The sequence below is a fragment of the Rattus norvegicus genome, chromosome 4 (genome assembly GCF_021556685.1).
Source record: "Rattus norvegicus strain SHRSP/BbbUtx chromosome 4, alternate assembly SHRSP_T2T, whole genome shotgun sequence".
NCBI classification, from domain to species: domain Eukaryota; kingdom Metazoa; phylum Chordata; class Mammalia; order Rodentia; family Muridae; genus Rattus; species Rattus norvegicus.
The window spans coordinates 151,948,059-151,960,854 of record NC_141537.1 but is presented as its reverse complement, the minus strand read 5'-3'; the positions used below and the strand labels follow the sequence as shown (position 1 = coordinate 151,960,854).

Genomic DNA, 12,796 nt, shown 5'->3' with positions numbered 1-12,796 from the left:
CTTGCCTAGTAGAGCGCTTGCCTAGGAAGCGCAAGGCCCTGGGTTCGGTCCCCAGCTCCGGAAAGAAAAAAAAAAGAAAAGGAAAAAAAAAAAAAGAATACAAGAGGCAAAGGCTAAGTTGAAGAGGAACTGCAGGCTGGACATCTTTAGCCGGCTGCAGGTAGGAAAATAGACAGTCTGTGACACAGGAAGTAAAGGGCACAATCTCTTCGCCATCTCTTCACCAGCCATAATTAGCACAGTGCGCTGAACTGGGGTCCAGAGACTAAAATGCTGCCTACTCTAAAATGGCTCTGTGACTCTAAGAGGGTTAGAAACCAGGGACTAAGCTGAGCTGACTTACTTTGTAGGGGAGGGCAAGAGGTCCTGAGGTCAGGACTGGGAATCATGAAATAAAACAGAGCCAACAAAGTTCCCTTGCCTCACAGTCGCCCAGCTCCCCTAAGCTCCCGGTAGCCTATGGCCTGGGGCTCTGCCTCACCGCTGGCCAATCTGCTCAGAAGACAGAGACAGGGAGGGGAAGCTAACCTTTTTAATTCACCAGCTCTGATATCATAGTGTAGCTTTCTGAGAAGCCACAACTTTGTTTGCAGGTACCACTTGGACAGTAAAATGTCCCGGGCTTCACGCACACAAACACACACAGTTCACCCACGCTAGGATGCGCCAAGTCTTGGCTGTAGCGCCTGCGCAGAGGTCTTTGTTGAAACCCAGGATCCCTCCGCCTTTAGACCGCTGGCCCCTGGGGGCCCAATCCTAATGCTTTCTCTGTGCTGTGCGTCCTGGGGTGCCCTGGAGGACTGGGGACTTAAGTGGCGTGCAGAGCGTTTAATGGTGTCCGTAAAGATCGAACAAGCGAGTAAGTGCTCGGGATTTTCTTGAAGGGCATCAATACCAAGCACCTTGGAAGAGATGAGCTGATAGGCAATGCTGTTGACCAGAGAGAAGGGGCGTGCCCAGGGCGGAGAGGGGCGTGTTCGGGGGCGGGAAGAGGTGTGTCTAGAGTGGACTAGGGCGGACTTGATCCCTGCCGCAGATGCCCGGCTTTGGAATCGGCGCCGGCACTATTCTGGTGCAGGCGAACTCTCTTGCTGGTGGCCTCTGGACCGCGCGATGACTGGACGGTGAGTGATGCTCAGACTGCCAAGGTAGTGGGCGTTCTTGGAGCACCCCACCCTCGACCCTGGGGTCGCGATCAGTCAGGGCGCTAGAGCATGAGCACTTGTACCCGCGACCGGCCGCAGTGCGCGAATCTCCTCCTCCTGCCAGCCTGGCGCACTGCGGGCTTCCAGCCAAGGCTGAGGGTGGCAGGGCGCCTAACATCTCCTAGGATAAGGCACTTTACGGACTAAATCTTAGCAGGACACGTGAATCCAACGGCCGGCTACAGTTGTACTCACCTCGTCCTCCTGTCAGCCAGCTTCCTAGAGACATGATCTTAGAGGCGGGAAAGGGTTTCAGCAGGACCTTAAGATTTTACAGCTGGAAAGCCAACACTAGGATGGTTACTCATCCAGACACTTGTTTCTCGCTGTTGGTGCAGTGGACCATAACCAAAGAGCTACACAAGATGCCACTCACTTCTAGTTTCAAGGCTAAACTCCACCTGTCTCCGGATTCTTAGGGGCCCTTTTTCCTCTTTGAGTTCCCCATTCCCTCCTCAGCACCTCGCTATCTCTCAGGAGCCTGAAGCCCAATGTCAACAGCGGTTATTAGTGATGAAGCTCTAGGACCATAGTTGTTTAACTGGTTTGCCAGGGTCATACAACCCGGCCAGGGTAAGCTTTGAGCCCAGGCTCTTAGGAAGGCTGTTGTTTAATCTAAAAGTATGTTGAAGAGAATATTTGAAATTGTCTTTATTTATTATTATTATGTATGAGACAGACAGATACACATGCACAGGTGCAAGCATGTGCGCGCGCGCGCGCACACACACACACACACACACACACACAGAGAGAGAGAGAGAGAGAGAGAGAGAGAGAGAGAGAGAGAGACCACATGTACAGGTGTGTCTGTCTGTGTATGCTCTGGGTCACATGCATGCCATGCTGCATGTGTAGAGGACAACTCTGTGGAGTCATTTCTCCCTGTCCACTTTTCCATGACTTCTGAGGATTAATCTTAGGTCCTGAGGCTTCCGCAGCAAGAGCTGTTACACATAGAGCTGCCTTGCCAGCCCCAGCCCTTGAAACTGTTTTAAAGTAAACTCTCAGCAAATTGGAAGTGGCTGCTGGCCTAAAGCCTTTGCAGTTTCCCCAAATTTGTAGTTCCCCGAATCTCCTTCCTGCCTAAGGGGTTTCCCCTGGGACTTGCCCTGAGATAGAACTGGAGCTCTGCCCACTCCCTTGCTTGACCTTTAGTGGCAAAGATGGCTATGGTAAGCCCTCTAGATGCAGTCCTGAGAAGAGCCCCAGGGACACTCTATACCAGCTGCCACTACAGCTAGCTAACTCAAGGCTGAGAGATGGCACAACAGTTGAGGTCACACACCAAGTCAGTGACAAAGAAAATCTCAGCCAGAATGTTTCTCTTGAGTCGCAGCAGACATTCTCAGCCTGGGATCTGGGACAAGTGGACACAGGTATCCTGATTCACTTACAGTTGTATGACTATCTGTGTGTGTGTGTGTGTGTGTGTGTGTGTGTGTGTGTGTGTGGTGTGGTGGTGTGTGTGGTGTGTGTGTGTCATGTGTGGTAGTGTGGTATGTGTGTGTGTGTGTGTGTGGTGGGTGTATGTGTGGTGTGTGGTGTGGGGGGGAGTGTGGTGTGTGTGTGGTGTGTGGTGTGTGTGTGTGTGTGGTGAGTGTATGTGTGGTGTGTGTGTGTGTGTGTGTGGTGGGTGTATGTGTGGTATGTGGTGGAGGGGAGTGTGGTGTGTGTGTGGTGTGTGTGTGTGGTGGGTATATGTGTGGTGTGGTGGTGTGTGTGTGTGATGTGTGGCAGTGTGGTGTGTGTGTGTGTGTGTGTGTGAGTGTGATGGGTGTATGTGTGGTATGTGGTGTGGGGGGGAGTGTGGTGTGTGTGTGTGTGTGTGTGGTGGGTGTATGTGTGGTGTGTGTGTGTGTGTGTGTGTGTGGTGGGTGTATGTGTGGTATGTGGTGTGGGGGGGAGTGTGGTGTGTGTGTGGTGTGGTGTGTGTGTGGTGTGGTGTGTGTGTGTGTGTGTGGTGGGTGTATTTGTGGTGTGTGTATGTGTGTATGTGTGCACAATCACATTCACACATTTTTCTTGTTCTGGGGTGAAGGTATTATGTTTTCAGAATCCACATCCCAAGGGAATTCTAAGACCTAGCAACTTGTCTCAGGAGAAACCTCTCCAGCAGCCGCACATGGTGCCCAGACTAGGCCAAAGGTCACATGTGTAAAACAGATATTACAGTGTCGAGGACAACCTGGCAGCAGCTTAGCACCAAGTAGTCAGGGGGTCTGCTCATCTGGGCTGCACTCCTGGACCCAGGCGATTTGAGGATCTGGCCCCCAAACCATAGCTGGGAGGATTAACTGTTTCCACAAATCTGTCTCAGCCATAGGAAGGGAGTGAGCCTGGATTGGAGTGGTGGGGACACAGGGCCGGGAAGTATGAGTGGGAAGGTTGGAAATGACTTTATTACCTCAGCTTACAGGAAAGAACACTGGAGGGCAAGGGCAGAAACCAGCAATCTGTCCTGCAGGTGTGTGGGTGGGGCCCTGCCTCTAGGCTGCAATTTACCTCAGGAAGTCACAAGGGAGGAGAGATAGCTGCAGCAGGGCCAGGGACAAGGACCTGGGTTTTTGGAAGAAGGGAAACATTGATAAGGAAGCCTACATGGCAGAACAGGTTCATATAAGGTCACGAGGACCGATGGGGTCATACGGTAGAGGTGGCCTTGCTATTAATTGCTGTTGTGGGAAGGGAGATTGTGATGGCTGTGCTTTGTCTGACTTCCCTGGATCCCTATCACCTCCAGCTGGCAGTGTACACAGCCTCTCCGGCTTTCCCAGATGGTGGGGCTGAGCAGCCTAGGCAGGAGTAGGAGGGGTGTGGCTGACCAGAGGTGGATAACGTCAGGGGACCTGAGAAGAGAGGCCATTGCAACTGAACAGCAGGAGAGGGCAGCAGCTGCAAAGTGGCTGCCTGCTGTTTATCGAGGTGGCTATAGAACTAAGGACAGACAGCCTGTATCCAGCCAGATCCCCTCAGCGGACAGCTGGCTGCTCTCTGGGGAAGCTCCGGCTCTGTGAGGGCTGACAGGTGCTGGAATGATCTTTTAGAAGCTCATTGTTTTCAGTGTCTGTGCTCCTGTCCCCAGCGTTAGGAGCAGGGACCACAGGCTTCCCAGTTGCACGGGGCAGTGTAGCCTGCATCTGCCTCCCTTCTGGCATAGCGGCAGCCCTCCCTGCTCCTCCCTTGGCCGTGTCTGGCCCTGATTCCTTTGTCTTGCCACTTTATTTCTTATTTGGTTTGCATTGCCAAATCAAATTGTGCCCGGAAAGGTTAGAACAGAGTCGGCCAAGCTCTCTGGTTTCACTGACCAACTTATATTTTACTTTAGATGTTGACCCAATGCCCATATTGCCAAGTGAGGACAGCACTACCTACATTCACCACAGTTTGGGCAGGGCCCTCTACAGACTGAAAAGCAGGCTGCCCATTGGCTCATGATAAAAGGCTGCTAGATGCACTCAAGTTCATCTCCAGGGGTATTATATCAAGTATTCCGCTCCAGGGGTATCTGTCCCCTTGCTCCTTCTGCCGCCAATCCAGAGGGGCTAGACCCACAGTGATGTAAAGAGTGAGGATTGGCCTTCCGTGGGAAAGAAATGGAAGAGGGGCCTGGACCTAGGAGTTGTAAAAGCTTCTGTGGCCTTTGTCGCTCCACAGCAGGCTGTGTGCCCGCCGTCGCTGCCTCCGCATGCTGGCAGAACAGAGCAATCGCTGAAGCAGAAAGTCTGGACAGCTCACCCATTGTCTGTTCACAGAGGGGAGGTAGCCAGGTATTCAGGGAAGGAGCCTGAGGCTCCTCTGAGGGGCAGAGAGAGCATCTATCTGCCAGAGAATGAGCTTGGAGGCCTGAGCTGTGTCTGCTGGGGTGTAGGGGGCGGGCAGGACCAGGACAAAGGCTGCTGGGGGAGGGGAGTGGCCTTGCTGAATTGACCTGTCCGGTTATATCAGGGGCTGCTTTTCAGACTTGCCCGGGTGGCAGGCCAGGCCAGCTATATCCCCTCCTCACCTACGTCTTCCAAGAAGCATCTAACTGCGCGTTGAGTTCCAAATAAGATTATGGTGTTTTATTGCAAAAGAATGAAAGTAGGCCATTGGAGATGCTTGGGTTTGGACACCTTGCCCAGGGAATAGGGAAGTTCAGCACTAAGGAAGCCATTTCAAGAGAATGACCCAAATAGAGAGACACTGCCCTCTGCTTCCTGGCTGGAGTGGATGTGCACCCTCCTCTCTCTCTCCCTGACAACAATAATCTCTAAGTCACCCCTTAGGCTATTGCAACTCACTGAGACACTGTGGGCTGGAGAGTGACTGACAGCAGGCTTCCATCAACCCAGTGAAGGATCTTAAAGGCACAACACTGTTCGTTTGCTACCAAACCTGTAGTCAGAACCTGTGCCCCAACTCAGCTATGGCCGCCCGTCTCAGTACACAGATTCAAAGACTCAAGTTGAAAGTAGAAAATTGAACTTGGGGCACACCTTTAATCCCAACACTCAGGCCCAGGCAGGCAGATCTCTTGAGTCTCAGGCCAGCCTGGTCTACAGAGTGAGTTGTAGGACAGCCTGGGCTATTAGACAGAGAAACCCTGTCTCACAAAAAGAAAATAAAAAACAGAAAAGGGGGAGGGGATTTATTCAATGTGACCACATTGGGAAGAGAGGTGACAAAAGCCAGAGAACTCCATAAGTCCATTTTACCTCCAGGATCCTGAAGTGCAGTGGAAATTTGAACAGAGGGTCAGGGATATGCACTTTTAATTAGTCCTGGATAAGGTGTGGTCCTGCCCACCTTTGACCCAGTCTTGCCTGAGCTTCAGTTTGATCCTGTAAGGTTGTGTAACAAGTTATTAGGACTCTGTAAAATCTCTTTCTGAGAGAGAAATTCTCCTCTGGTTCCTCTTTCCCTTCTCCCAGCATGAGCTTTCTGGGGAAATTCCCATTTATTGAGGTCTATTGTTTCAATAGTCCTATAGTTAGATGGAAAGATACAGCGCATCTCTAGAAGATCTTTATTTCTGCAAGGCTGGTTAAACAAACAAGGAGGGGGAGTCTGTGGGACATCCCAAAGCTCCAACTCTCGAGCTTAGTGGGAATGGAGTAGGTGGTACCACTCAGGAAGTTTTTGACATCCAGGGAAAACAAGTGACTCACTGAAGGTCATGAAGCTGATGAGAGCTAAGTCACATGTTGTTCCGGTGTAGAGGCTGTTTTGCTAAGGACCCTAGGCCCCTCCTCCGTGAGACCTATAGCCTATAGTTGCAACCTATAGTTGCTAGAGACTATTTTGTTGAAATGGCCCTCCTTACCCTCAGACTCCTGCCCCTCCTGCATCATGATTATGTCTCCGTGTCCTCCCATGGATGCTGTGCCGTACTCCTTCCCTGCCAAGCTTCTCTGTTTACCTATCCTATATGAAACCAGGGCCTTCATCCTATCAGAGACACTTGGCATACTGGGTGTGTCCTCAGGGACCTGCTGAGGGGAAATAAGGGAAGAATAAACACCAAACTAGCACTTGGTGCTCTGGTGAATGAGCTCTCTGCCAGCTGCCTTACTGTCAACCAAAGCGGTCCCACTAAGTTTCACCTGAGGACATTTTCCATTTGAATAAAGAGCACTGCAGCTGAGGAAATGTCCCAGCCAATGGAGAGCAATATTCCTATTGCAGAGATGGAAAAGTCAAGGCTCAAAAGACAAGGCATGCACCTGCAGCTGCCCAGGTCTTAGTAGCTCCCAGCCCTTGGGAAGGCCCACCTGTAGGAAGGCCTTTAACTTGAAGGAAATTCTTCTTGTAGGTGTTTCTACTGTGAACTGAAAGAAAGGAAGTGTTCTCGTTCTGAGGGGAGAGTAAAGATACTGTCAACTAAGGCAGGCCACAAGTCTGAAGCCACAAACTAGTCCCATACTTGTCTTGCAAGCCTGTACTTATTTGATCCCCACTCCCCAACCCCTCCTCTCCCCCACACCCTCTCTCTGATTAACTATTGTCTCCTCTCCCTCTCCCTCTCCCTCCCCCACTATCTTATTTACTATGTAGACTTTACTGCCTAGATTTCAATATGACCAAGCTGGCTGGTGTCAAACTAATAGAGATCCACTGACCTCTGCCTCCCTAGTGCTTGGAATTATTTTCTAATTTAAATCTATTAAATGTATAGAATTTTAATGGAACACTTCCTGATGTTAGTCCGTCTGGAATGGGTTATGCTACAGTAAGAAATGCCTGAAACACCGGTATCTTAGCCCAGCAGAGATGGTTTCTCTTGCCAAATGCAAATTCATTGTGGATGGATCAAGGATCTGATCCACAGAGTCCCTCAGGGTCGCAGGCTGATGTTATAGTGGCTGCATCCTTAGGACATGTATGTGGCTTTCCAGCTGACTGTGGCAATAGACCATCACTGGTTCTTTTTCTTTAAAATTGGATTTTATGGGGCCTGGAGAGATGGCTTGGTGATTAAGTATGCATACTGCTCTTCCAGAGGACTGGAGTTCACAGGTTGAAATCTAGGTTCCATATGTGAGAGAATCTGAGATTCTGCCTTTCCCAGTCTGCCTTAGTTTGCTTTACATCACAATCTCCAGCTCCATTCATTTTGTATCTTTCTTACCACTGTACGTCTATGGCAATAGACAGAAACTGGTGCTTTTCCTTAACAAGAACAACAAGAGATTCATGGGTGCACTGATTTAGAACCCCTTGGGCATATACATAGGAGTGACATAGCTGGGTCATGTGCTGCTAGTTTGTTTTTATTTTCCTTGAAGCTCCATATTGGTTTCCATCATGAGCGCACAGACTGGCTTTCCCACCAGTGGGAAATAAGAGGCCCTTGGCCCCACATTCTTGCCAGTATTTGTTTTCTAGATGACAACGTTCCAACTGCTTTTGTTTGCATTTTTCCAATGGCCAAGGATGTCCAATGCCTTTTCGAGTATTTATCGGCCATTTGTACTTCTTATTTCAAGTCTGGTTCCTTAGCCTTTTTGTGGATTGGATGGTTCTGATTTCAGCGTGTAAGGTGTTTGGTTCTTCATGTATCCTAGATATACATTGTACAATTGGTAGAGATTTCCCCCACACTCTCTAGGATCCTTCACCCTACTGTCCATTCCTTTTTCACATAACATCATCTGTCCCTTCTAGAGATTAGTTCATAAGCTATTGGAATTCTTTTCAGGACACCCTTGCTCATAGGACTTGAGTGTTTTACCTGTTTTCCTCTAGCAGTTTTAAAATTTCAGGCCCATTAAAGTCTTGTTTCATTCTTCTACACATAAGAAGTTAGTCTTGCTAGGTAGGCTGTCTTCCTGCAATGTTTGGTTTTGGTAGACGCTGTCATCAAAATTTTGTTGGCTGTAGCTGTGTGTTTTATTTCTGGGTCACTTGTTCTGCCCACGGATCTAGGATCTGCTCAGCTATTCCTGATGTGACGGCCGTGGGATCCCGTGAGGTGGTTATGCCGTCAGCACTGCTCATCCTCCCAAGGACCACTTAGACTATTTGGGTCTGTATGGATGTTAGAGTTGTTTTTCCCAGTTTTGCGAAGGATGCCCTTGAGGTGTGAGTGAGGATTGTATTGAATGTGTGCATTGTCTTTGGTAATGTAGCCTCTTTCACAACACTAATATTTGTGAAATAATTGGGAATAGTAGGTTGGCCAATCCGTGGTGGCCAGCCTATAGCCAATGTTATAGAAGCATTTCCAGTAAAAGCAAGAGCAAGACAAAGGTACTGTCTTTCTCTTTTATTCAAAATATAGTATTTGAAGTCATAGAGAAAACAGAAAGAGAAAAGAAAGGGAACACAGTGATACAGATTGGAAAGGAAGAAGCCAATCATTCCCATTTGCTACAACATAGTCCTGTCCTTAGAATACTCTGAAGAATCTCCAGGAACCTCTCAGAACGAATACACCACACTCTCAGCAAAGTCACAGGGTAGAAAAGTTGGCCAAAAAAAAAAAAAATTCTAGAAAACCATAGCAGACTTGCCAAGGAAGAAATCAGAAAGAAGAGCAACACTCATGACAGCCTCTAAAAACCAAAATATGTAGGCATCCTCATGAAAATGGGTAGACTGGGAAAATACTACAGCAAGTGAGGCAGCCCAGGTTTGGAGAGATAAAAACTGCACATTTGTTCTCATACATAGAGCCTCACTTCTAATTATCCCGCATGTATGCTCATGTGGGGGTGACTGTGGGTAGCTGTCAGAAAACTGGTTGTTAATGAGCCATCAGGAAAGTGAGTCACACAAGTCCTTTTTGCAGAAGAAAGGTAACATGACCCCAAGTTCAGGGAGCTGGGAAAGGCTGCTAATCATTTGACATAATTGTTCTGGGGTAGCAAGTGTTTCTGCCCAAAGCACCAAACTTTAAGTGGCGGTATACTAACCCATAAAAACCCAGATTTCAGCTGGGCATGGTGGCCCACACTTTTAAGCCCAGCACTTGTGAGGCAGAGGCAGACAGATCTCTGTGAGGTCAATTCTAGCCTGGTCTACAAAAAGTCAGGGACAGCCAGAATCCCTGTCTTGAAAAACCAAAGCAATCCCAACCAAACCAAACAAACCAGATTTCTGGTTTCAAGATCTACAATTTGAAAAGAGGAACGTGTCCCCAGTTCCCTGTGGACTCTCTAACAACTGTCCCTAAAATTAGCCCTCCCTTTAACCCTGGACATGGCTACAGTTTCTGTTTTCCTTTCTTAGATATAATCTCATTCGGGAGCCCAAACTGGACTTCCATTTGCAGGGATCCTCCTGTCTCAGTTTGGGATTACAGGAACGAGCCTGACTTAGATTTTGTATTACTGCTGTATGTCCGACTCTGGAAGGACTGACCTACTTTGTCTTCCCACAATGGGCCATAGAAAAGTGCTGAGGCAGAAGGGCATCAACCCCCCCCCCAACACACACACACGCACACACACACACACACACACACACACACACACACACACACACACCCCTGTGCACTGGTGCCCCTAGGAGCATCACTTAATCAAATAGGATTATAAATATTGAAGAAGCCCCAGGTCAGAAACTGGGCCCCACCCTGGCCAAGGCTTGCTCTGCTTCTGTGTGCTGCTGGAGGAACAGCTAAGGATCAGGAGAGACTCTTTTGGTGCCTAGCACTTCACAAGCCATGTGAGAGGAAAACGTGTCAGGCACTCTGAGGCTGTGTAGGTCTGCTTTCCCACCTCCTCGATGCTGGATGCTGGAATGCTGTCTATGTGCTGCTTAGGAGAGGTGAAATGCAGGGGCATTTTTTTCCTCAGTGCTGGGTTGCCGGGCTGCCAACAGGCCACTCAGGGAAGGTGAAACACGGTCTAGGATAGGGGGTCCCCCAAAGGTGTTTCCAGGTGAAAACGGGGGGGGGGGGCGGGACAGAGGCTGAGGTTCTCAAACTTCTGTGAACCTAGACTCAGCTGGGGACTGGGAGGAGTTGGGAACCAGTAATAAGCTGGGGTTGAGGGAATCTGGCTCTGAATGAGCGCTAGGAGCACAGAGGGGCCTTCTAAGGGGAGACTTAGGCCAGACTCTGTATAAAGAAAGCCTCCCCCTACCACCGATGGTGGTCCTTGATGTAGGAGACAGTCTTTGCTTGTCCAAACTGCTTTATTCATGGCAGATGAAGATGCATATATCTTATTCAGGGTGAACCAGAGATTAAATACCATTTGTAGGAAGAGATGCCCAGGAATGGAAGCTCATTGGGTAAACACTCTAGATACCTCATTAGCATGGAGACCTCTAGGTTCTGTGCTACCCATGTGACCAGTTGTCATGGTCCTCTTAGCGAGGTGTCGTGGTCAGGACAGGAACCTGGTCAGGAGCTAGTTCAAACTCATGCTGTTCTCAACTATGAGCTCTAGAATTATGAGATCTACCAGGGTTCTGAACTTGCTACTACCTTACCAGTTCTGTCTGGTGGCACTGTCCATGGCCCCACAGGGCTGTGTGTGGTGGGCAAAGTGGGGCTTCACGAAGGACATGGCAGACACTGGATGGAAATGCAGAGGAAAGCAAGGGAAACTCTTCATCATTTCTGAGTGAACTCTGTCCTTCCTGTAATGAGTGTGCACCATGTGTCCCAGGAACCAGTGCAAACCCAGAAACCCCAACACAGGGCACTCCCCAGAGCTGAGCATTTCTGCTCAACAGCGGTTAGGGAAGGAACACACCCACATTTTCAACAAGCCAAGCAAAGGGAACTGACTCTATTTTGAATCCCCTGTTGCTGGGCCAACAAGAATACACAGGGAATTCCCAGCTTTGCTCTCATTTGGGGCAGTGCTGTGGTACTAGATAGGTCAAAGTCTGCCCCACAAAGGGCCTGGCTTCTCCCTGGGCCATGGCTTTAGAGTGGGCAAAGCTGTGTTGATGGGATAGTTCTAAGGTTACCTTTAAACCCAAATCCCCCAGTTCCTCCCATTTCTCCCAGCCAATAGTAATTCTCCTGCTTCATCAAATATCCTCTTAGGGATGATGAGGTTAACAGGCATGGAGTCAGGGGGATGAAGAGTAGAGTTTGCATTGGTACTGAGGGTGTGCTGGGCTTCATCTTACTGCCCAGCAAACAGAAAGGACCCTCAGTCAGGGTCCTCGGCCAGAAAGCAGTAACTCTTGCCTATCTCTACTTTCTATAACCGGAAGAACCATAGTCCTGAATTATTAAGTGGGAAAATGTAGAAATAAATAGCTGGCAAGTTTTAAACTGGATGCCATTCTGAGGAGCTGGATGAAGTCTAACTATCAGACTTCTTCCTGCCTAGGCACAAAGAATCCATGTCCCTTACATGCACACTCTATGTATGACACACCTGTTAGAGTCACTTAGAAGCCATGTCTGTTGACAGACCGGCTGTCAGGGTATCAGTGCTTGAGTTTAAGGAACTTAAAACTCTTGTTTACTTGTTTGAATTAATAATGTAGTCATTAAATGTCCCAAAGGCAGTTGTGCTGTCTAGCCAGACACACCAGAGGGAAGCGAAATGATGAAATTCTTCACGCATTAAGAAATAATTAGGTGTTACGTTGCTAGGATCTGGTAAAAATGAGTCTTCTGTCCGCAAATATTCTGACAGAAAAATAATCCATGTGATGTTTTCGTTTGTTTTTGTACCTAAAACTTTATAAGTTGTGGCCACAACCCAGTCAGGTTTATATCTAAGCTGAGCAGGCATTCAATCACAGGCTATGGGAACCGTCACCGTCTTGGGATCCCTTGGGGGAATTCAGAGCATACCTACATGTGACAGGGGATAGTAACTGTAATTCAAAGGAAGCCAGAAGGAAAGAAAGGATCTTGTACGTCATATTTCCTGAAGGCAGTATGTTCAGGCATGAGGGCCCTCACGCTTCCATGGTTGCAAGTGGCAAAGAGACAGAGAGAGCTTGAATGTTGAGTCTGCCACAGAATCTGGAGGCTGGACACAACTCCACATGGCTGGACATGGGTTAAGAATTTTCCAGGAGCCATATAGAGTAGAAAAGTTCAGAGACCAGATCAGCCATCCTGACTCCTGCATTTAAAGAGTACCCTACTGTTGTTCATTGTGATTTTTGGCTTCACCCCTATCCTGTTT

General features: G+C 48.7%; 1 protein-coding gene across 1 annotated transcript in view; it reads left to right on the top strand.

Annotated features, from left to right (window-relative positions):
• Positions 1-1,054: 1,054 nt before the first annotated feature.
• Positions 1,055-12,796, top strand: part of Rassf4 (Ras association domain family member 4) — a 34,719-nt gene continuing 22,977 nt past the window's right edge. Inside the window, 1 exon segment of the mRNA NM_001024275.2 lies at positions 1,055-1,124. The gene's annotated coding sequence lies outside the window, so the exon portion shown is untranslated.